This window comes from Tupaia chinensis, unplaced genomic scaffold, assembly GCF_000334495.1.
Source record: "Tupaia chinensis unplaced genomic scaffold, TupChi_1.0 Scaffold000062_1, whole genome shotgun sequence".
NCBI classification, from domain to species: Eukaryota; Metazoa; Chordata; class Mammalia; order Scandentia; family Tupaiidae; genus Tupaia; species Tupaia belangeri.
Window position 1 is genome coordinate 153,325 of NW_006159520.1, and position 25,580 is coordinate 178,904.

The 25,580-nt window shown below is 41.1% G+C and overlaps 1 protein-coding gene and 1 pseudogene across 1 annotated transcript in view; one reads left to right on the forward strand and one right to left on the reverse strand.

Annotated features, from left to right (window-relative positions):
- FMN1 (formin 1) overlaps window positions 1–25,580 on the forward strand; it is a 491,267-nt gene that overhangs the window by 101,482 nt on the left and 364,205 nt on the right. The gene's annotated exons all lie outside the window — the stretch shown is intronic.
- On the reverse strand, window positions 218–1,700 carry LOC102483833 (RNA-binding motif protein, X chromosome-like; annotated as a pseudogene).

Below are 25,580 nucleotides of genomic sequence, written 5' to 3' on the forward strand. Positions count from 1 at the left end.
TCTAACAGCTAGCTTGTTTGTATAGGTAGAATGATTCATCTCTCCATTTTAGATGGCTAGATGTTTGTGGAAGATCTTAGAACTGCTTGCCTCATTTACTGGGAAAAATGATAGGAAGTGGCCTTTAGGGACACTTGGAAAATTACAACACTAGTACAACAAGTCAAGTCTTACACATTTAACATTTGCTTGTTGGAAGCAATGTCATAAAATCAAATAAAATTAAACATGTTTTACTTTTTTTCCTCACAAGAACATGAAAATTATGGAGGGAAACTTAACAGGAAATTTAAAAAAGGTAACACAATTTTCCTTTTAGTAGTCCTTGGGTAGTTATGACAGAATAGCTTCCACTTTGTTTCTTTGAACAGGGATTTTGGTCCAAAGTTTTGTTTGTTTCTAGTATCTGTTTCTGCCTCGCCCTCTATCAGATTGGCTTCCTCCATGGCCACCACCTCTTGGTGCTCCGCGGTTTGAACTGCTGTAGGAATCACGTGGAGGAGGGTACCCCCTTTCCATAGAAGGGGGAAGCCCTCTTTCTTGTCTGCCAACCCGATCACGACCACTTGAGTAGAGATCACTTCGGTTGCTTGAGTAACTGTCTCGACTTCCACCATATCCGTCATGTGAGCTGTTGTAATCATCATAGCGACTGCTTCCACCATAAGATGGTGGGGGCCCTCGTGTAGGTGGAGCACTACGTGAGTTACCATAACTCTCATGTGAATCTCTGTAGGAACCTCCACTTGGATGAATAATCACAATCACGACCATAACCATCTCTGTCACTATAGCCTCTTGATGGATAGTCATCACGTGAACTGGAATGACCATAATCATGGTAAGTATCATCTTTTGGTGGTGGTGGATAATCTCTTGTATCACGAGAACTTGGGTAACCTCTGCTTGAATAGCTGTCTTTTGTAGAATATCCATCATCTCTTGGGGACAAATATCTCTACGAGAGGGCAAGGGCTCCCTTCAAGGTGGGCCTCCATAACTATCTCTTCCACATGATACAGGGGCTCTTCCTCCCACTCCACTACTGCTGCGAACTGGTCCTGATGGGGCTGATCTCTTAGGAGAAGGACCCCCACTTTGTGGTGGTGGCCCTCTTTTTACTGGAAGTGGTCCCCTGGAAGAACTCATGTTAAAATTCATGGAATAGCCACCATCATCCATGTGCCCTCCATGGGAAGAAGGTCCCCTGGTTCCTCCACTTCCTCCTCCCCCTCCTCTAAGGCCTCTGGGAGGGCCTCTGCTTCTTGGAGGTGGAGGTGGTCCATGTCTACCACTTTCAAATGATGGTTTAGTGGCTTGTTCCACCTTGATGGCTTTTCCATCTAGAGACTTTCCATTCATGTCTCTGGCTGCATCCTTTGCATCTGCTGGACTTTCAAAGGTGACAAAAGCAAATCCTCTTGATTTGTTGATTTCATGGTCTTTCATCAAGAGTACTTCCACTATTCGTCCATATTTGCCAAATATAGCTTCAAGGGCTTTCTCATTGGTTTCTGTCTTAAGCTCACCAATGAAGAGCTTTCCTGGGTGATCTGCTTCAACCATTTTTCTCCCCCAGTAATAATCGGTGGGATGACGGTGGTTCCAAGCTCCTACGAGCTCGTTACCCGGGGCCTCGTAGCAGCTCAGCGCAAGTGTTGGCGGCCGGCTCGAAGATCCAATGACGGAGCCGCTAGCACTGCTGCACAACCTCCCCTTTTCTTCTCTTGTCTTGTTTCCTCTTTTGCTCCTCTCCTACATCTCTCTGCATCTCCTCCTGTAGAATGAGCAGAGGTGTGAGCAAGGGCATGAGCTCCTTCAGAAATGCAGCCGCATCTCATTCTCAGCCTTATCACCCCCTCGTCTACTGAGGGAGTTCTTCAGGGAGACCTAGGAATAGGATCTTATGTGTTGCATCTAAATTAGACACTGTGAGTGGATGTGGTATTGGTGCCTTCATGACCATCATTACAATAAAATCTGCCTGAAATTTTCTCCCAGGTTTGGCACAGTCTACACCCAAGGGATTTTCACCAAGCCCCTGGTGGGTGCTTCAGTTGGAATGGAACTGGATTTGATTTGAAAACATTTGTACTTTTATTTTTATTTAATTGGAGTTGTGTCACATCTACCACTTTCAAATGATCGTTTAGTGTCTTGTTCCACCTTGATGGCTTTTCCATCTAGAGACTTTCCATTCATGTCTCTGGCTGCATCCTTTGCATCTGCTGGACTTTCAAAGGTGACAAAAGCAAATCCTCTTGATTTGTTGATTTCATGGTCTTTCATCAAGAGTACTTCCACTATTCGTCCATATTTGCCAAATATAGCTTCAAGGGCTTTCTCATTGGTTTCTGTCTTAAGCTCACCAATGAAGAGCTTTCCTGGGTGATCTGCTTCAACCATTTTTCTCCCCCAGTAATAATCGGTGGGATGACGGTGGTTCCAAGCTCCTACGAGCTCGTTACCCGGGGCCTCGTAGCAGCTCAGCGCAAGTGTTGGCGGCCGGCTCGAAGATCCAATGACGGAGCCGCTAGCACTGCTGCACAACCTCCCCTTTTCTTCTCTTGTCTTGTTTCCTCTTTTGCTCCTCTCCTACATCTCTCTGCATCTCCTCCTGTAGAATGAGCAGAGGTGTGAGCAAGGGCATGAGCTCCTTCAGAAATGCAGCCGCATCTCATTCTCAGCCTTATCACCCCCTCGTCTACTGAGGGAGTTCTTCAGGGAGACCTAGGAATAGGATCTTATGTGTTGCATCTAAATTAGACACTGTGAGTGGATGTGGTATTGGTGCCTTCATGACCATCATTACAATAAAATCTGCCTGAAATTTTCTCCCAGGTTTGGCACAGTCTACACCCAAGGGATTTTCACCAAGCCCCTGGTGGGTGCTTCAGTTGGAATGGAACTGGATTTGATTTGAAAACATTTGTACTTTTATTTTTATTTAATTGGAGTTGTTTTAAGGCACTTGCAGATTTGGTTTCTGTTTTACAAGATCCACCAGGATTTATAAAAGATCTTTATTCAGTTTCATAAAGAATTACACTTAGATTTCGTTTCGTAAAACAGTCATCTGTGTTTATTATTTCGTGTATAGTTAGATCTGGGTTTACCCATGAACTCAACTAATTATTCTGGTTCATCCCTTGAGATTGGTTAGGTGGATGGTCCATATGTGAATGGAATCAAGCTGGTTAGATGGTCTTTGGGTACAGGTTGGAGGAGCATTAACCTTGGCATTACTTATTTCAGTGACTTCTGTTCTGAAAATGAATGGGGAAGGATATCTGTGGTGGGGTAATGATGATCCAGTCAACCATTTGATTCTTTTAGAGACCATTTCTTGTAGAGAAACAAGTTTCACTTTACTTCATTTGGGAGGAAATATAAATGTGAAATCTTCTTGCCCTTGTCAGCAGAACCCTATCTCATTCATCCCTCCCCCTTCTGGCTCTTAATAGAGTGCCTGGAAAACAGCAGAAGCTCAACATGTCTTTTTGCAACATACATCTTGCCGTTTTCTCAAACTCCCACATGTAACCATGACGGCATTTTGCACATCTCTCAGCAGTCAGCCAGCCACAGTTCTTTCTTTGTCAGGAACCGCCTCGTGTTGAATCAAGATGAAACATTTATCCCAGTTTTCAGTTACGCAGCCACAGTTATTTATGGGTATCAGTTTTCCTTTCCTAAGTTTCAGAGCCAGAGGACTCAGCGGGAAGGTGGATCCTGAAGAGTTCAGGTTTCAAGGCTCTGTAAATAGGCTGTCACAGTAATCTGTCTTCCTCCCTGTTCCTGGTATCTGCTCCAACCTGCCTGGAGCCTCCATTGCTCTTTTTATTCCCTTCTCTTCCTGTCTGCTGAGTTGGTTCCATTCTGGGCCCGCTGCCAGGGGGTACAACTCTCTCTTCTCTGCTTACTTCCTGCCTCTTCCCTTTCTCTCTCTAGCCTACTGCAGAAGGAGCAGAAGAAGTGTTAAGAACTCTCAACTAAACTTGTAAAACTTTAAAAATACATTTTGGAAGTATTCTGAGAATATTAAGAGCTGATGTAGCGTTGGTCTGCTTTGAGAAATTCGGATATTATAGGAATCAACTTTCTACTCTCTGTACCCACCTTCCTTTCTAGCTCTACCTCACATACTTTTTCTTTTCACAAACTCTGCCTCAAAGCTCCTCACTTTTTCTGAACACTACACTGTTCTGCTGGACTGACTGCCTGTGCTGCCTTCTGCTTCCTCTTCATTCAACTCCTGCCCATCAGCAGGGCCTCACCCGTGTCCTGCCACCAACATGGTGGTGGTGTTTTTGTGGTTATCCTTTCCTTCCTTCTTTCCTTCCTTCCTTCCTTCCTTCCTTCCTTCCTTCCTTCCTTCCTTCCTTCCTTCCTTTCTTTCTTTTTTAATATTTTGGCCATAGGACATGTATACTCACCAGAGAGAGATAGACAGTGAGAAAGAAAGTGAAAAACCATCCCCCAGGGATATTGACCATGCTGTAATTCCTTCTCCTCCATTATCCTCCTAGAATTTTGGGCAAGCACACATGTACACATGCCCGGCATGATCTTCAAGCCACCAGGAACAGGATTTGAGCCATAGTAGGCCATGTGAGAGTCCAGTGCTTTAACCACTATCCCACCTGCTTTGCCCCCCCCTCCTCGCCCGGTTATCCTCGAGGTCCATCTCTTACTCCTCTGAAGTCTATGAGAACTCTCCGTATCTCTTCACATGATGCTTAATAACATGCTGTGTCTAATGAGAATGTACCCTCCTCATGACCAGGGATAAGCTCCTTTCAGTCAGCAGCTGTGGTAGCCACACTGGCAGTCCCAGTCCCAGGTGCAAAAGCATAATATTTACACAGTGCCTTATCATTTACAAAGCTCTTTCATCTACATTATCACATCTGGTTTTCTCAACTGCACTTTGAGTTTGGTATTATTATTAGCTCATATATAGATCTTTAGAAGTCACTGTCCCAACTTGGTGATTTACTGCAAAAAAAAAAAAAAAATCCTTTAAGCACAAATTATAAAGGTAGGTTTTAGAAAGACATTTGGCATTTTCCAATGGTCTATAAATAGCCAATCAATCATGCTTTGAAAGTTACACATTTAGGCATTTAATATTAATGAAGCACTTCCTTCATGCACTCACACGAAGGCAAGAAGGACACAGCTACTAAAATTGTGGAACCATTTACCAAAATTTCACTGTACAGAGTTAGCTATTAATGACCTTTATTAATTAATTAATTTTTTTAGAGAGAATTTTTTTTGAGAGGTTTTCGCTATTGGGCGCGTGCACTCGCCAGACAGACAGAGAGAGACATAGAGAAAGAAAGCAAGAAATCACTCCCTGGGGGGGTGGTCATGCCGCAATCCCTTCTCCTCCATTCTCCTCTTGGGATCTTGGGCATGCACGCACACGCGCCCGGCGTGAGTTTTAAGCCACCAGGTCCGGGATGCGAACCACGGTTGACTACGTGGGAGTCCAGCGACATAGCCATTACGCTAACTGCTGGTTCCCGAGAAAATTTTGCTATAAGGCATGTGCACTCGCTGGAGAGGAATAGAGACAGAGAGACAGAAAGCAAGAAATCACCCTCTGGGGAGATGGCCATGCCGCAATCCCTTCTCCTCCATTCTCTCTCAGGACTCTGGGTAGGCATGCATGCCTGGTGTGAGTTTTAAGCTGAGGGTCCAGACTCATACTGTGGTTGACCCACATGGGAGTCCAGCAATGCAACCATTATACCATCTGATAATCCCAATGATCTTTATTCTTAATCATTTTTTTCTTTTACTAAAAAAAAAAAAGAAATTGTCTGAGAGCACATGTGCTCACCAAAGAGGGACAGAGAGAAGGAGAGAGTGAGGGAAAGGGAGAAAGTACCTCCCAGTGGAGCATGGTTATGCTGCAGTCCCTTCTCCTCTCCACACCGTCAGGATTTTAGGCATGTGTGCATGTGTTTTAAGCTGCTGGGGCCAGTATTCAAACTGCAATTGGCCATGTGTGGTCTGGCTCCTTTAACCACTAGCTTGCTGCATTGCCCTAGAGGTGACCTTCTTAATCAGAGTTCCCAGAGCTAATAATTGTTGAATCAGAGGTTCAAACTCTGCATTCCACTGAATCCTGTGGCCTCCCTGGATATAATGTTATTGTAAGGTATGCTATTTTAGAGAGAGGGGTGATATGGTGAAACTCAGTCACTTCAAATTACCTTTAAATTCCATAATAAGGTAGAAGCGGGCATGAGAGGAGGCGTGGTTATTCCAGGGATAGACCCTCATCAAATTGCCTCTCATGTCAAAGAAATCAAAGAAACTCTACTGAGAAGAGTGGGATGTAGCATTTTAACACTTGTCCTTCCAGCAACCACAGCTCCATGTTTTGTTTCCCCTTCCCTGCCCCCTAAAAAAAAAATCAGAAAAAAAATTAAGCCCTTTTTTCTGTCTGATATAGAAATCAACCTGCATTAAGAATGTAATGAGGACAAAAGAGTGCTGTTGAGTCCAGTTTCTGGTGATAATTTTACTCCCTCTTCCTCCAAACTCCATGAATCCATTTCTGAAAGTGAAAGTAACAATCTTAGAGTCCTCTTGCAGAGGTACAGAGGTATTAGATGAGACAAAATAGATATTATTAAGATTAAAGCGATAGTTGTATGTGTTGATAGTGAAGACCAAATACTTTCCTATCCCATTAAATTTGAGTTGCTGCATTACCCAGTGGGACTATTTAGAAGATGAGGTCAGAATATTAGTCTGGTTGTTTATCCTGTTGCATTTTATATGTTCAAGACATCTTGCGTGCCTGACATTTACTAAGGGCTAAGCATTTAAAGGGTGAGTCTAAGGTGCATTGCCTAAAACCAATACTAATTTTTATAAAACCTATTTTGAGCTAGGTAGCTTTCCCACTGTGACTTGTATTTTTTTGGAAAAGTGGTTTATGCATGACTGGATTTCTAAAATTTCTTTTTTCTTTTTTTTTAAATTTATTTCTTCCATGAGCTGGAGAGACAGGGAGACAGCACCTCCAAGAGGGTCTTCACATCAGGGTCCAAACCCAGCCTCACCCATTCCCCAGTCATGAGTGTGCACATGCCAGACAAACTCAGGGAGGGCTCCTTCCCAGGAGGGTCAGCATCACAGAGGTGTCACGTGTCATGTTGCTCTGCTCTCCAGTTCAATTCTTTCTGTTTGAAAAGCACAATTGCATGGTTATGTGAACTTAGAGAGTACACCAATATTTTTAAAAGGGATAGAAACAAACAAAATTGGAATATGACAAAAATAGATAAAGCTTGTGTTATTCACTTTTTTGGCAAGTGGTCATGGTTTCCAAAAATCTCCTGTGGGTCAGCTGATAAGAATGTTGTACATTCTGTTGGCAAGGCAGGACCCTTCTGAAGTATATATATATATATATATTGCATTCATTCAAGGATCTTAAATAGGATCAGGTCACACAGTGATTCACCCTCCCACTATTCCTCTTCTTTCTCCCCATTCCACCCTAGTATTCTACACTATAGGCTTAGAGTACTTTTCTTTTTTTTTTTAATGCTAGAAGGTGTATGTATGAGAAGGGGGAGAGAGAGAGAGAGAGAGAATACCCCTCAGAGGAGCTTGGTCACATGGCAATTCCCTTTTCTTCCATTTCTCCAAACTGTCAGGATCCTGTGCATGTGCACATGTGCCCAGTGTGTTTTTTAAGCCACCCGAGAGGAGATTTAAACCATGATCAGACATGTGGGATTGGGTTCCCTCTATCCAATGGTTAACTTCTACAGTATGGGACTGGTCCAGGCTTAGAATACTATAAGCAGTTCAATGTATAAAGCAACCGGGAGTGACAGATTTATTTTCAGGAGCAAGAATCCTGAAAATCACACAAAAAAATGAGAAGTAAATTTAAAAAATACTTTTAAAGACACATAAAACTAAACATACAAGAATGTCCATTATAGTTCATAGGAGGAGGGAAAAGAAAAGGAAACTCAAATGTCTAATAAAAAGGGAATAGATAAAATATTTTTAAAATATGTAGGACCAGCAGATGATGTAATGGTTACATCACAGGACTCCCATGTAGTGGACCACATTTCGAGTCTCAGACTGGGTGGCTTAAAACTCACACCAGGCAAGTATGTTTGTACACCCAAAATCCTGAGAGGAGAATGGAGAAGGGATTGCAGTGTGGCCATGCCACCTGGGGGCAGGGGGGTGATTTCTTGCTCTCTGTCTCTTTGGCAAGTGCACATGCCCTATAGCAAAAATCCCTCTTTTTAAAAATGTATATACATATATATATTTGTCCATATATTCATAAAATGTATATGCAGTCACTTAAAAGAGTGGTATGTATGTATATGTGTATGTATGTGTGTATGTATATATGTATATAATCAATGACCAAGAAATTTTGGACCATGAAAAGACAACCAAACAAGCTGCGGTCTAGTACATCTGTGTCTGTTCTCTCTGGGTGTGTGCATCCACACATCCACCTAGTAACAATGAGTATTAACAATGGGTGGGTAGCTTCTACTAGTGGCAACATGAGACTTTTTTTTTTATATTGTACAATTAATTCCATATTGTTTGAATGCTTCCCCAGTGAATATTGCACACAATAGCCAATTTTGAAAACCTTTTTACTCTTAGTGCATGGAAAAAAGTGTGTTGGCTAACGACTCTGTATAGACAGTATATGCACAATCTGTGACCAGAAGCATTGATGGGGAAATAGGTAGTGGCCTTTAGAAAGGGAAAGCCACTGTTGTGAAGCTAACTTTAGCAGGTGTGCCAAAATTTGTGATCATGAAATATTTTTTATTTGCCTTATTCTTATGTTTTTTTAAAGCCTTAAAAAATAGTTCTTTCTGAGAAGTCTGCCAAGAAACAAAACTATAACAACTTAAAGATTTTAAACAGCTTTACTTGTGATTGTAGAATAACACTTCCTTCCACAAAATAGAGTAAGTGTTGGTTCTCCCTGTAACATAGCAGTTAAACCCCTTGCATAGGAATCCAGATCTTACATCAGCAGCTTGATAAAATATGCCCCACTCATGTGCATGCATGCTCCAAATCCTGAGGGATGGAAAAATGGAGAAAAAAAAGATTGTGTTGTGAGCATGCCCTTTTTGGGGAAACCGTGTCTCACTCTATGGCAAGTGAAAATGCCCTCTGGCAATTAAAAAAAAATGGAGTAAACATTTGAAGGAGGTAAGCAGAAGAGATTGGTTTTATAGACAAAGAAGGGATTAAAAAAGCATAAACAAAGTACAAAAAGTGGATTGGTGATTTTAAATGTACTCTTCTTGAAAGGTGGGAACAAGGAGACAGAACAAGAGTAGTTGAGTAGTTACTTCAGGTTATTTTTGTTTAAGGATCAAAACAAAAGGAACTTCATTAATATTCCAATTGAAAATGGCTTGTTTGCAAAACTAGGCTATTATCTATCTCTCTTGCTTTCTCTGAAGGTCAGATAATGACCTAGTTTTGGCCTGGTGACATGGAGACGACATTAGTGATTCCATTTTGAGTTTTACTGTTGTCTGTCGGAGCCCTAATGTGTAGAAGCTTAGTCAAAACAATGGCCTTCTATAAATTTAAACTTCTATAATTTAAAATTCTAAATTTTAATTTCAGTGTGAAGTTTTTCATTGGTCAGTTTGATATGTCTTTGAAAATAGAAGTCAGTGTGTTGAATCAAACTGTGCCCTCAGCTAACATTGTGACCTCAATTGAATCATTTAATCACTAATCTCTCAGTGTCCCCACCTGTTAAAATTGATAATAATAATCCTTACCATCACATTCCTGAGTAGGGTGTTGTGAAGCTTAAGAAGATCATGTTTGCAAAATGCTTTGAGCTCTTTAGATAAAAGACGTAATATAAACACAAAGTCTCATTAAGATAATTATACAGAGATTTTTTTTTTCATAGTTCAAGTTTACATCCAAGGCTAAATGTAGCAATGGAGATCATTCTATGAGAAAAGAGACTTGATTTTCAAAATCCGAAAATAAAATCTAACATATTTTGATTTTATAGTATATAGTAGAAACATTAGTTTTTAGCTTAAGCGAACTTACTTTTGCTTGATGACTCAAAATGAAAATAATAAAATTTTCATTAAGTTCTGTGTGTTTAACTGAAAACATCATTTGTTAAGCACACCAGTCATTGCTCCTGCCACCTGAAAGAGGAAGAAAGCAAAAGGAAGCTCTTCAAGAATCTTAGTTTTTACAGAAAGTTTATCATTAATATGACTGCGAGGTGGTGAAACCTGTCTGACCCAGTGTGCATACAGAAAGTTGACTCATTAATGTTTGGCAGAATCCCTTCCAGGTGACTCTGTAACAGTTGCTCCTGTGATGGAGCAGGGGAGGCACATCTTCTACTTCCTCCTTCCCAGGCTGTCCTGAGAATCTGTTTCAGGACAGAATGTTTACTGCAGGCTCCCCACCCTTTGGCACCATGGGTACATGCTACCACTACAACTCCCCAAGATATGCACAGTCAATTTCAGTTCCCAAGGTTTGGAAGTGTCGACACAGGAGGTCTGTAACCACAGAGGAAGGTAAGCTTGAAAGCAGAAGCCATGCTCTTGGTTGTAGATGGGGAAAGAAGGGTTTTTTATTTAAAATAGTGATAAATCTTTGTGTGGCATGCAGCAAGTTGATTCAGATGTCTTCCAATTGTAACCTGCAGCACTGCAAAATTTCAAAATCTGAATATTAATATTTTCATTTGATCTTGTTGAACAAAATTAAAGATTGCTGTTAATTGTTTATTTATTTGGTAAAGTAAAATGTAGGAATAATCCTTCTCTAGAGAGACTGTTTTTATCACAAGGGCTTGGAGTACAAATGTGACCGTTCCTGCTTTTGAAATATGAAGATTTTTCGTGTCAATATCACAGTATCACAAAGTAATCTAGATTATGCAGCCAAAGAATGCCAAAATATTTTGTATCTGATATTTAATATAGATATTATTTAAATAATGATCTTTGTTTTTAATATTTACTATGAACAATATTAGGATGTGAGAGGTAGAGATTTTCTGATTCTTTCTTTGTTAAAAATGAGAACTGCCTTTCATTTCTATCAAGCAAGCTTAACTTGGGAAAGAGACTTGATTTTCAAAATCCGAAAATAAAATCTAACATATTTTGATTTTATAGTATATAGTAGAAACATTAGTTTTTAGCTTAAGCGAACTTACTTTTGCTTGATGACTCAAAATGAAAATAATAAAATTTTCATTAAGTTCTGTGTGTTTAACTGAAAACATCATTTGTTAAGCACACCAGTCATTGCTCCTGCCACCTGAAAGAGGAAGAAAGCAAAAGGAAGCTCTTCAAGAATCTTAGTTTTTACAGAAAGTTTATCATTAATATGACTGCGAGGTGGTGAAACCTGTCTGACCCAGTGTGCATACAGAAAGTTGACTCATTAATGTTTGGCAGAATCCCTTCCAGGTGACTCTGTAACAGTTGCTCCTGTGATGGAGCAGGGGAGGCACATCTTCTACTTCCTCCTTCCCAGGCTGTCCTGAGAATCTGTTTCAGGACAGAATGTTTACTGCAGGCTCCCCACCCTTTGGCACCATGGGTACATGCTACCACTACAACTCCCCAAGATATGCACAGTCAATTTCAGTTCCCAAGGTTTGGAAGTGTCGACACAGGAGGTCTGTAACCACAGAGGAAGGTAAGCTTGAAAGCAGAAGCCATGCTCTTGGTTGTAGATGGGGAAAGAAGGGTTTTTTATTTAAAATAGTGATAAATCTTTGTGTGGCATGCAGCAAGTTGATTCAGATGTCTTCCAATTGTAACCTGCAGCACTGCAAAATTTCAAAATCTGAATATTAATATTTTCATTTGATCTTGTTGAACAAAATTAAAGATTGCTGTTAATTGTTTATTTATTTGGTAAAGTAAAATGTAGGAATAATCCTTCTCTAGAGAGACTGTTTTTATCACAAGGGCTTGGAGTACAAATGTGACCGTTCCTGCTTTTGAAATATGAAGATTTTTCGTGTCAATATCACAGTATCACAAAGTAATCTAGATTATGCAGCCAAAGAATGCCAAAATATTTTGTATCTGATATTTAATATAGATATTATTTAAATAATGATCTTTGTTTTTAATATTTACTATGAACAATATTAGGATGTGAGAGGTAGAGATTTTCTGATTCTTTCTTTGTTAAAAATGAGAACTGCCTTTCATTTCTATCAAGCAAGCTTAACTTGTATTCAAAATAGAGAAATTCTATAGAAAAAAATAAATTACTGGGTCATCGGAAAAGTCACGATGCATTTTTGCATAGAAAAACAGAAAAATATGTCATGGCTTTCCTGACAACCCAGTAGTTTCAACTATAAGGGAGACGCTGGCTTTAAAAAACAAAAAACAAACAAACAAACAAAAAAACACTACCCTGTTTAGTCTTTATTTGCTGCTACTTATTTGAAAGCACAATCTCTATATTTTTGGTTTGTTCTAATTTCTTACATTTACTTTTTAGCATGCCCTTCAGAATCTCTCGTTTGGAGAGGTCAGTCATCATGATTCTAACCGTTCCAAATGTGGTAGATATGAAATTATGAAGACACTTATTAGTAAAACAAATGAGAAAACTCCTTAAGTTATAATTGCTTAGTAGAAACTAGTAATTAAAACAGAAAAAGCCGAAGTTTCACATGGAGTCAAATAATTAGGCAATGAGTCAAATAATTTTAAGTTTCTGAACTACATTTTGTGATCTATTAGCATTTCTTAGACTACATGCACATGTCCTTACATTGGCTCAGAAATCAAGATTTCACTTAATGGGACCAGCAGTTAGCGTAATGGCTATGTCGTTGGACTCCCACGTAGTCGACCGCGGTTCGAGTCCCGGACCCGGTAGCTTAAACTCACACCGGGCGCATGTGCGTGCGTGCCCAAGCTCCCGAGAGGAGAATGGAGAAGAAGGGATTGTGGCGTGGCCATCCCCCCTGGGGGGTGATTTCTCGCTTTCTGTCTCTCTGTCTCTCTCTGTCTGCCTTGCGAGCACACGCGCCCTATAGCAAAAACCTCTCCAAAAAAAAAAAAGAAAAAGAAAAAGTCAGCTTTAGAAAAAATCTGAGCAAATTTACAGCACATTATATCATCATTTTGACTGGCAAAAACAAATATTTTCTCTCTAGAAACACGAAGGAGAGTATTATTCTACTTTCTGCTACTACTCCATTACCAATAACCTAGACTAGTTGAAGAGCAGGCCTTTGAGTACAAAGTCTGAATTTTAATCCTAGTTAAAGTACTAAATTGGTATATAGCCATAAGTATGTTGTTTAACCATTGTTTGCTTGAGTGTTTCTTTCTTTAAGGAGATAGAACCTTTGTGTCTTATCTATCTCATTGAGATAAGTACAAGAGGAACCAGCAGTTAGCATAATGGTTATGTCGCTGGACTCCCACGTAGTTGACAGCGGGTCAAGTCCCGGACCCGGTGGCTTAAACTCATGCCGGGCGTGTGTGCGTGTGTGCCCAAGATCCCAAGAGGAGAATGGAGGAGAAGGGATTGCAGTGTGGCCATCCACCCTGGGGGATTATTTCTTGCTTTCTATCTCTCTCTCTCTCTCTGTCTGTCTGGCGAGCGAACTCGCCCTATAGCAAAAACCTCTCCCAAAAAAAAAAGAGAGAGATAAGTACAAGAAAGCTGGGAACAAGCAGTTAGCGTAATGGCTATGTCGTTGTACTCCCATGTAGTTGACTGCGGTTCGCGTCCCAGACCCGGTGACTTAAAATTCACGCTGGGTGCGTGTGCATGCGTGCCCAGGATCCCAAGAGGAGAATGGAGGAGGAGGGATTGCGGCGTGACCACAGTGACAATTTCATTCATTTTAACGTAGTATTCCATGTACCTATAAATGTTGATCTCTAAAGTGGACCCAATAGTTTATTGAGAGGCCCAGATTAAACATTCAGTGTAATTCATAGTTGAAATTCACCAATCACAATGGTTAATTTTTTGGGGGGAAAGATGTTTAAGAGCATCTAGTTAAATAAGACTCCAAGGTATGAATTCTGCTTTATAAGTCACATAGCCTGTGTGTATTTCTCAGAAATGTCGGTATCAAAAATGCATTTGATTTTGATACCCTCCAGATTTTAAATTACCATACTCTCCAGATTTTAAATTACTCTCAAGTAGATGCAGGATTTCTACGTTGTCTTCTTTATGGCAGGAAATGACAGAAGTTTTCATTGTTATTGCCAGCCAGAATCTGAGGGCGTATAGCTTCTAGCAGTGGCACCTGGATTTGTTTTCTTTTACTTTCTTTTGAAGTGGGAGTTGGGGGTTCATAATTTTGCTGAAGAGGAACAATTTCCTTGCCCACACCCAATAGTTAAAACATTTTTTCTTATATTAATCATCCAGACCCTCTACTGGTAAAGACCTGTCCCCTTTCACTAAGTAGTAAAACTATAATAGTAGTGAAACCAAACTATTATAGATAGATATTTTTATTTGTTCCTTCACTGTTGATAAGTGATATGTCTGGATCTGAGACTGACTGTAATTTCAAATAGGGTATTTGGATCTTCAGTCCCTGCAGGATTATCCATAGTTTATCTTAAATTTGTGTCACTGGCTCCAGTGTCTTTCTTAATTGGTTGTGATGATAATAGTAATAGAACTCATAAATATATATATATATATATATATGTGTGTGTGTGTGTGTGTGTGTGTGTGTGTGTGTGTGTGTATATATGTGTGTGTGTGTGTATATATATATATTAATTGCCAGAGGTCATGTACTCTTCAGAGAGAGACAGAGAGGGAGAAAGCATCCCTAATGGAACATGGTCAGGCCACAGGCCCTTCTCCTCCATTTCTCCATTGTGTTGGGATTCAGAACACATACACATGCCTAGCATGTTTTTCAAGTGCCTGGGTTAGGATTTGTACCTTAATTGGCCATGTAGGCTCTGGCTGCCTTAACCACTATGATATGGGGTCAGCTCATCTTGTATAATCTTCACAAAACTCTTTGGGGATCTCTATTATCTCTATTTTATATGGGAGCTGAGAACAGATTTAGGGGTATGAGAGGCAGGAGGCTGAGGAAGAGCAACAGATCTAGAAAAAACAGGTCAGCAGATCCAGACAATGACCTAATGCAGGTGCTCAATGTGTTGTGGCTGTGGTGTGTGGGAGAGCCATTTGCATTTAGACGACAATGTGAGAGGTGGCAGGTGTATAAGAGAGAAACTGGCAAGACAGCAAGTCTCTCCTTGGTTAAGATATTTTCTTGACTTGAGGATAAAATCCAATCTCCTTAGCAAGACTGTATACAAGGGCCTTAAGGACTTGATTCCTGAGCCTTGCTTATCTCTTCTGGTTTTTGTTCGTTTGTGTGTGTGTGTTTATGACAGGGTTTCACTTTGTCTTGATCCTCCTGCCTGCCTTCTGAGTAGCTGGGGCTGCAGGCATGAGTCAGCATGGTCATCTTTTTAGGGTGGGCCATAAACTGAACCTGGGCCTCCCATGTGGCCTCAGCTGCTGAGTAGCAGTTCAGCACTACTGGGCCTGGGCCTGCCACGTTCTGAGCACATGCATTCTTCTATGTGTACTTATCCCTCCTAATTTGCCCAGTTAAATTTTATTGTTTCTTCAAGTATCAACTATTATTTTCCATAAGAAGTCTCCCATCCACAGGCCAGGGTGCCATGGTGGTTAAGGTGACTGGATCCTACATGGCCTAGTGCGTGATTCAAGTCCTGAACATAGTGGCTTGGAAAACATGCTGGTCATGTGTGCTTGTGGGTGCACCCAAAATCTCAAGAGAATGAAGGAGAATGGTTTACATGTGGCTGTACCCCCGGGGGATGATTTCTCACCCTCCCCCATCTCTCTTCATCAAATGCACATGCCCTTTAACAAAAATGGAAAGAAAATAAAAAGGGCAGCAGCATCCTGTCCATAACCCCCAGCCTCCTACCCTTCCCCTGGGACTGCCTTAGGTATCTGTAGTCTTTACTTCCCTTCTACTCTCCTTCTCACACTTAAATTTCAAAAATTTATTGCGTCCCTTTTTTTTTTTTTTTTTTGAGAGAGATTTTCACTATAGGGCGCGTGCGCTCGCCAGACAGAGAGAGACATAGAGACAGAAAGCGAGAAATCACCCCCCAGGGGGGATGGTCACGCTGCAATCCCTTCTCCTCCATTCTCCTCTCAGGATCTTGGGCACGCACGCACGCACACGTGCCCGGCGTGAGTTTTAAGTCACCAGGTCTGGGACTCAAACCGCGGTCAACTACGTGGGAGTCCAGCGACATAGCCATTACGCTAACTGCTGGCTCCCGCGTCCCTTTTTTTTTTTTAATCCATGAGAGCGTATATATGTGCATGCATGTGTGAAAGAGAGAGAGGCATCCTCCACAGGGCCCATCACATCACAGTCCCTTTCTTTCAGTCCTCTAGCTTATTGGGATCCAGGGCATGGACGCATGCCTGGGATGCTTCCAACTGAGAATCTGTTGCAGAAAGCAGACCTCCAAGAAACCAAGCCCCACTCAGAGAGTAGGAGAACTGGGGTTTGTAACACCTGTGGTCCCAGCAGAGTTTATACTCTTGTCTGGGCCCCAATTTGCAGAAATTAACAGGGGTTATATAGTCTGGGTTACAGATACTGCAGACACAAAACAGTTGCAATCCAGTTTGTAATATTTTGCCCTCAGGCATTTTATACAGGTGGCCTAGAAATACTTCCTGTTTGCAAACACTTAGCAAACAGGGTCCATATCAAATCCAAACTGGCAGTCAGCTCTGTGATTTCCAGCACTGCAGTCTGGTGTGCTACCAGCTATGCCATCTAGGTTGGACTAACACTTACATTTCAAGAATTTATTTAGTCCTTTCATTTTCCCCATGGGAGGCTGGACTCCTTGTATTGCTGAACTTGTCTTAGTCATCTTTGTATCACATAATTCAATGCCTGGCATGGTGGGTGCTTAATCAGCATTTTGACTGAATGGATAAAGGAAGTTTTGATGACCATGTAAATATTACTTGTATTGGGTCGTTGGAAAAGTCATGAAACATTTTTGCATAGAAAAACATGTCATGACTTTTCCTACAGTCCAGTAAAATCGATATGTGATCATATGGTTGTATTCATATGGAATTATGAACACCTATTGAATTCATATTGAATTAAAGATGAGCACAGGTCACAATTTACTTTCTGAGGTATGTTCAGCAGTCAGACGCCTTTTCAAACTTTGTGGCTACTTGCACAGTAACTGTGGAAATGTTGGCATCTTTTCAAATATAGTAAGGGCAAAATATGAGAGGGAAATAAAGACAATTTCAGAAAGTCAGAGATCTTGTATTCATCAGCTAAAGTGGGATTGCTTTCATTCTCTTAATTACAGTTCTCTGGTTTATGTGCCAGACAGACGATGAGAAATACAGACTTTATAGTTCAGCTGACACATTGCTGCAGCCATTACTCTTTATTTACTTACTGACTCTCTCCAAAAAAGGTGTCTCGTTGGTCATGTGGCAGGGGATGGAAATCCTAAGTGCTTTTGTCATGAGACGAGGAGAGACTCAGGTTTGTGTGGTGCTCTTGAGGTTTACGTGAACTAGCAGCTGGATGAGTCAAATGGTTGAACCAACAATTACTTATTCCAGAAAGGAAGACATGGCATACAGGCCTCTGGGAATCCAATGACTGCACACCACACATTTAACTATTTTTTTAAGATTTCTTAGAAAATCTTCAGATTTTCTCGATTCCGTATATTTGTGTCTAGGTATAATTGTTTAGGGAGGAAGAGGCCAACGAGATCTTCCAGTATCACTGCCCTGAAGTTATGTTCTTAGGAGGCTTGGCTTAGGCTCTTGGACTGCTTGATTATTCCTCCTTAGACATGCAGGAACTTGCAGGACTTAATAGTCCCCAGACCTGGGATTGGGCAGTGGCGTGGTGCCTCCTGTCCATCCTAGCCAACGATCATGATGAAGGGCAGACACCAGTAGTAGTGTCCTACAGGAGCTTCAGGATAGAGCAGTTTTTTGGGGGAAACCAGGCTGACATTCTGAACAGAGTTATACCAAGAGAGGATGTTAGGTAGGAAACCAGCTTAGAGGACTATAAGGAGCCACTAAGGGAGGAGGCTTGACTTGGAACTTAGGGAGCCAAGCCTGGAGCTGTTCCTGAGCTAAGAATTAGGCAATGGCTACTTATCTGGCTTCCCACACTTGTGGTTCAAATATGAGAATAATGAAAGGAACAATAGAAGCAGTTTTCAGTCAGGATTTTATGCTTTGCAGCATGTTACTACCTCAGAGATCTGTGCTTTAAGATGATCCAGAAGGAAATCAGAGCTGGAGGAACTGAACTGGCTCTGAGATGGAGCACCAGAAATCCAACACATGGTGTTCAAAGTGATGTGGTAAATCTGCTTACCCGTGTCTGGTATTGTTATCCAAGGGGCTCCTGTCTAGAAATGGGCCCACAGGCCATAGTGGAAGGTAGGTGGTAGTACTATTGGGTTGTTGGAAAAGACATGATGCTTTTTTTGTAGTAGAACATTCAAAGAATATGACTTTGTGGAGCACCAGAAATCCAACACATGGTGTTCAAAGTGATGTGGTAAATCTGCTTACCCGTGTCTGGTATTGTTATCCAAGGGGCTCCTGTCTAGAAATGGGCCCACAGGCCATAGTGGAAGGTAGGTGGTAGTACTATTGGGTTGTTGGAAAAGACATGATGCTTTTTTTGTAGTAGAACATTCAAAGAATATGACTTTGCTAATAATCTTGGGTTGTTGGAAAAGACATGATGCTTTTTTGTAGAAGAACATTCAAAAAATATGACTTTACTAATAATCCAATATTTAAATTGGGGTGTGGAGTGGGCTGTGAAAGAAGGTTCCTCTGTATTAATGCTGCGTGATTTTTGTGTTTTCTGTGGGAGCCCAGGTATTTACTGATGGTGGGGAGAAAGATCATGTTTCTTGGGGGATCAAGCTGTCGCTGGAAAGAGGAGGCTTAAAATCATGTATATCATATCCTATGTCCACAGCCATGTAAGAATACAGGACAACAGCAAAAAATATATAGAGAAGAAAGACTAGAAGCATATCTACTGAAATACTGTAATAGTTATTTATGAATATTGGAAGTAGGGTTGCTGTTTTCCTTCCATTCATGTATATTTCCTAAATCTTCAGTATAAGAAAATTATACCGTAATAATAAAGAATAAAACAATGAAATTAAGAAAGAATAAATAGGGGCGGGCTGGCAGGTGGCACAGTGGTTAAGGTGCTGGACTCCCACATGGCTGACCATGGCTTGAGCCCCAGGTCTGGTGACTTGCTTTCTCGCTTTCCCTTTCTCTCTCTGGTCAAATTAAAAATAATAAGAATAAAAACAAATAAAATAAAATAAAAACTTTTTAAAAAAGGATAAATAAGAGGGTTTTTTTTTAAACAAAATTTCACCAGTTTCATAATTTTGTTTATTTTCTCCTTTAAAAGTTTGCCAGAAGGTGCATGCACTTGCCAGAGAGAAACAAAGAGACAGAGAGAGAGAAAGGATCCCTCAGTGGAGCAGGGTTAGACTGCATTCCTTCCCCTTCATTTCTCCATTTTTGGGGGGATTTTGGCCATGTGCATTCATGTGCTAGACTTGTTTCTCAAGTTGCCAAACTGTGTAGTCAGCCATGTGGAATCTGGCTCCCTCAACCACCAGACCACAAAGCTGGTCCACACTTTTTTTTTTTTTTTTTTTTTTTTTTTTAGTTTTTGCTATAGATTGTGTGTGCTTTACTGGAGAGACAGTGAAAGGGAAAGCGAGAAGTCACCCCCCAGGGAGGGTGGCCACACTACAACCCCTTCTCCTCCACCCTCCTCCTGGGATTTTAGACACATATGCACATGTGCCCAGTGTGAGTTTCAAGTCTCCAGATTTGGGACTCGAACCTCGGTTGGCCATGTGGGAGAACACTGCCTTAACCACCACACTACCCACGAGCCCCCTAGCCCACTTCATTATTGTTAATTGAAAGGCTTGGATATTTCAAAATAGTAGATAATTCAAAGCTTTTAGTAGACCTAAATCACAAATACTTGGTACTCATTTTATTTAATTCCTACACTGATGCTGATTGAATTCGTATCAAGGAACCAGTTGACCTTTTGGAAAGAATATGTCATTAAGTGAGTAATTCATTAACAAATCACTATATAATAAACTTTGAGAGTGAGGCATTCAAATTATGCAAAGAAATACAGGAATTCTAACCACAGCATATTAGAGGTAGGTATGCCTTTGGGGTGTGAAGTATTTTGACTGCATTTGTAAGTTTTTTGTTCCTTTGTTTCCTTCACACTGAGGCATTGAGAAGAAAATAGAAAAGACATACTCAGGCCAGCAGATGGCGTGGTGGTTAAGGTGCTGAACTCCTATATAGCTGACTGTAGTTCAAGTCCTGGACCTGGTGGCTTGCTTTCTCACTTTCCTTCTCTCTCTCTCTTTCTCTCTCTATCTGGTGAGCACACATGCCCTGTAGCAACCTTCTTTTGACTGAGCAGCAATGGCTATTACCATGTATTTGATAAATACTAGTGGAGGGACTGGCAGGGGGCATGGTGATTAAGGATGCTAGACTCTCACATGGCTGGCCGTGGCTTTTGTTGTGAACCTAGTAGCTTGCTTTTTCACTTTCTTTCTCTCTTTCTGGTCAAATTTAAATACATCAATAAATAAAATAAAGTTAAATAAAAGACTGATTAATTTAAAAAATTACTAGTTGAAAAATACACTAGATGTATAAGTAGAATATATGTTTGTTACTTAATGAACTCGAGAGTTTTTAAAATTTATTTAACATTTTTTTCCTTGTATTTTGCCAGAAGGGGCACACACTTGTCAGACAGAGGCTTGCTGCAGAAAGATGGGTTGGGAGTATTCTCCACAGTCACTTCTCCATTTCTCCCTCCTTTTGGGATTTTTTTGGGAACTTACACACACATACCCAGCATGTCTTTGAGGCTATGGAGTCTGGGATGCAAACTGTATGGTCAGCCATGTGGGATCCAGCTGCCTTAACCACACCACCAGCTGGTCCTTAATTTTCAATTTTTTTATTGCCAGAGGGCATGTGTGCTTACCAAGGTGAGAGAGAAAGCACCGCTCCCTTCCTCCCTCACCTCCTTGAGGCATAGTCATGCTACAAAATCCTTTTCCTCCATTTCTCCCTCCTATCACATGTATGTGCCCAGTGTTTCTCAAGCCTCTAGGGCTGGGATTCAAACCATGGTTGACCTTGTGGGATCTAGTTTTCTATGCACAATACTTAACTCCTATGCTGCAGTGCTGACCTGAAACTGGAGCTTTTGTGGTCACCTTCTTTTCTTTGCTTTTTAAATTTTTTTAGAGAGATTTTTGCTGTAGGGCACACATGCTCGCCAGAGAAAGACACAGAAAGCAAGAGATCACTCCCCAGGGGAAATCATCCCCAAGAGGGAAGACCGTACCAAAACACTTCTCCTCTATTCTCCTCTCTGGATTTTGGACATGTATGCACACTCACTCAGCATGAGTTTTAAGTCACTGGGTCTGGAACCTGAATCATGGTCAACTATGTGGGAGTCCAGCAACATAACTCTTACGCCATCTGCTGGTCCCTGTAGCCACCTTCTTACTTCTGATTACATTGGAGTGCTTTTGTGATAGAGTTTAAATGATACACTTGTTTCTGAATTCTATCCTTCATGTACTCTGTTCTTTTTCATTAGGCATCTCTAGGGAATCTTTTAATTTTATTGGATTTCTGTGCTTACTCTTGCTTTAATGGAGCAATAACAGTTTCATTTGGTTTTAATTAAAAGGATTATATAAGAGAACTACTACAGAAAATGAAAGGACAACAATAAAAGGTTTCCATGATCCATCCACCTCAACTATTTTCATAGAGATAGGTGTTTTACATTTTATATACTGCTACCTGAAATTATTTCAAAGTTTTTGTTTCTATATTATCTTATTAGTTTGTAGCTTTATAATTTTAATGGAGAATGATTTTATTCGCAGAGGAAATATAGTACAAAATTGTTACTGCTTAGATAATTGTTTTTCTCCAAAAGTTTCATGTGTTAGAATTTGGTCTTAGTGAGCAGTGACTGAATATTCCTCAAAAGGTCATTGTTAAGTCTTGGTTGTATTGTGAAAATGTTAAGTGAAGGGCCAGCTGGTGGCATGGTAGTGAGGAAGTCTGGATCCCACACAACCAACTCTGCAGTTTGAGTCCCGGACCCAGGGGCTTGAGAATCATGCTGAGTGTTTGCGCATGTGTGCCCATTTCCTCTCCAGAGGAAAATGAAGGGGAAGTGATTGCAGTGTGGTCATCCCCCTGGAGGAGGCACTTTCTCATTCAAAAAAAATTTCCCTTGAACACTTGTACCCTGCCGGGGTCCAGACTCGGCGGGGGTGGGTTGACTCGTTGGAGGCAGTGCTGGAAAGGAAGACTAAGGACTCGGTGCCATTTTCATCCACGTCCTCAGTTGGATACCCCCCAGAGATTGCTCTCTGTAGAGTGACAACTGCCAGGAATTATTGTGCCTTTTTATTGAAAATGTGATACATGCAAGTAAATGGGTGAGGGGCTATGTGTTCTAATTATCAGTTCAATAGGGATCATAGGTTCCATTCAAGGTTGGATTAAGGGTGGGTCTGTTGCGGTAGGCAGGTCTTCATGGAATGCAGTTTCGGGAAAGCAGCTCCAGCAAGCAGAGATAATTATCAGCTGATGTGGTGGCAGCCATATTGTGATTACTGAGCATGATGCTGAGAAAGGAAAATCTCAAGTATAGATATTAGTTCTTATGAATCTCAATAAAGAATGATACTTATATAGTTTTATAAGGATCTAAAGCTTAATTGTAAGGAATCCTAATATATTTATCTATTTCACTTGGTGAGGGCGGGGGTGTCCTGGGCCAGTTTTGGCCTAAACCTATTTTGTATAAAGAAAAGATTATTTTTAAGCTTATGTCAAATGTATCTTGAAGCACCTTCCAAAGGTCAAGAAGATTATTTCTGCCTAGATAGAACTTTGGCACACCCTCTATTGTGACTGCAGGGCTGAAGCATTGTAATTAACAGTACGTGATCAGGGCAAAGGGGAGTGGTGGGGGGAGTTTTGAGAAATCAAAAAATGGTTTGGATTTTTGGTTTGTTTTTTGGCCTTTTTTTTTTTTTTTTGAGAGGTTTTTCGCTATAGGGCATGTGCGCTCGCCGGACAGACAGAGAGAGACAGAGAGACAGAAAGTGAGAAATCACCCCCCCCCCAGAGGGGATGGCCACACCACAATCCCTTCTCCTCCATTCTCCTCTTGGGATCTTGGGCACGCACACACACGCGCCTGGCGTGGATTTTAAGTCACCGGGTCCGGGACACGAACTGCGGTCGACTACATGGGAGTCCAGCAACATAGCCATTACGCTAACTGCTGGTTCCCTGTAATTCTCTTATAGTAGTATATCAGGGAGTCAGAGGGGGGTTGTTTCCCAACAAGGCTACCACAGTCTCTGGAGCATACAACAAACGGCCTTGCCAGCATGCTGAGTCAACCCAAGCTTTGCTCATAGGTCAGGGTGGGGGGATGGGAGGGGGCGTACAGCAGCAGCCTTGCCAGCGTGCTGAATCGACCAAAGTTATGCTCAGAGGTCAAAGGCTCAAAACGGACCCTGTGGCCCCACCGGGTTGGACTCCTCCAGTACCCTGTAGCAGTTACCTTTGGTAACTGACCTCACTTGGTATAGTGTTTTCAGTATATCCTTTTTATTGACACATAACATCCCATTGAGTGGATAGAGCACATTTTGTTTATCTACTCATAAACAGGAATGCTTGGTTTGTTTCCACCTTTTGGCTATTATGAATAATGCTGCTGTGAAGATTTATGTACATATTTTTGTGTGGAATTGTGTTTCCATTTCTCTTGAATATATTTCTAGGATTGGAATTGCCTGGTCACATGTTTATGTTTAACATTTTTTTATAGCTGGAGGGCATGTACACTTGCCAGAGAGAAATAGAGAGAGGGAAGGAAAGGGAGAAAGAGCCCTCCAATTGGAAATGATCATGCCACAATTCTTCTTCTCCATCTGTCCATCCTGTTGGGATTTGGGGTGCATGTACATACATTTGGTATGTTTTTCAAGCTTGCAGGACTGGCATTTGAACCTCATGGTTGGCCATGTGGGATCCAGCTCCCTCAACCACCAGTGCCATGGGAATGGCTCCTCTATATTAACCTTTTGAAGAAATGTCAGATGTTTTCCAGAGCTACTGCACCATTTATATCCCTGCAAACAATGTTATAAGGGTTCCAGTCTCTTCATATTCTTGACAACACTTATTCTCTGCCTTTTTTATTATACCCATCTAATGGGTATGAGGTGGTATCCCATTGAGGTTTGGAGCCTTGACATTTTTATCATATTTTAAATTCCCTGGGCAACTGTCATAGCACAGCAGTAGCACAGTATTGTGCACAGCTGAGACCATGTGCAAAGGTCCCAGCTTGCTTGTCAAGGTCTCTCTATGCATGCTGGTACTTGTATGCATACCCATAATCCTATCTGATTAAGACTAGGGGTAGGATCGTGACATGAAGACCCTGTTGGAGGTGACTCTTTATGTATCTCTCTGTCTCATTAAATATAATAAAACAGTTACCTATGTAGAATTGAAAACATTTTACAAAATGCATTTTAAGAACTGATGTAATTTACAGAGGACATTTGCAAACCACAATGGAAAATATAGAAGTCAACTCATAGATTGTGAGAAAAATATGGCATCCAAAATAAATATAAGGTCTAACTAGTATACCATAAGAAATTTAAACCTAACACTTGAATGGCAGTTTGTAATTGCATAGCACTTATTAACATGTATTAACTCATTTACTCTGAATAATTATCTTGGGTACTGTACAAATTCAACTTTAAAAGTGTAAAGGACTTGTTTCTAGATCTTTATTAAGGTTAATAAAAATAGAGCCATCTGGTCCCACATGGCCAACTGTATGGTTCCAGTTCTGGACCCAGTGGTCTAAGAAACGTGCCAGGTGTAGGACCAGCAGATGGCATGGTGGTTAAGACACTATACTCACACATGGCTGACTGTAGTTTGAGTCCTAGACTTGAAAATCATGCTGGGTGCATGTGTGTGAGTGCCCAAAATCCTAGGAGGAGAGTGGAAGAGAAGGGATTGTAGTGTGACCATCACCCCCAGGGGTGATTTCTCACTTTCACTCTTACTGTCTCTCTCTGATGAGTGCACATGCCCTAGGCTGAAGCTTTAAAAAAAAAAGAAAAAAAAAAGAAAAGAAAAAGAAAAGAAAAAGAAATGTGCGAAGTGCATTTGTGAGTGTGCTCAAAATCCTGAAAGGAGGTACAAATGAAGGAGAAGGGATTGCAATGTGACCATCCCCCATTGGGGGTGCTTTCTCTTTCCTTCTCTCTGTCTCTTTC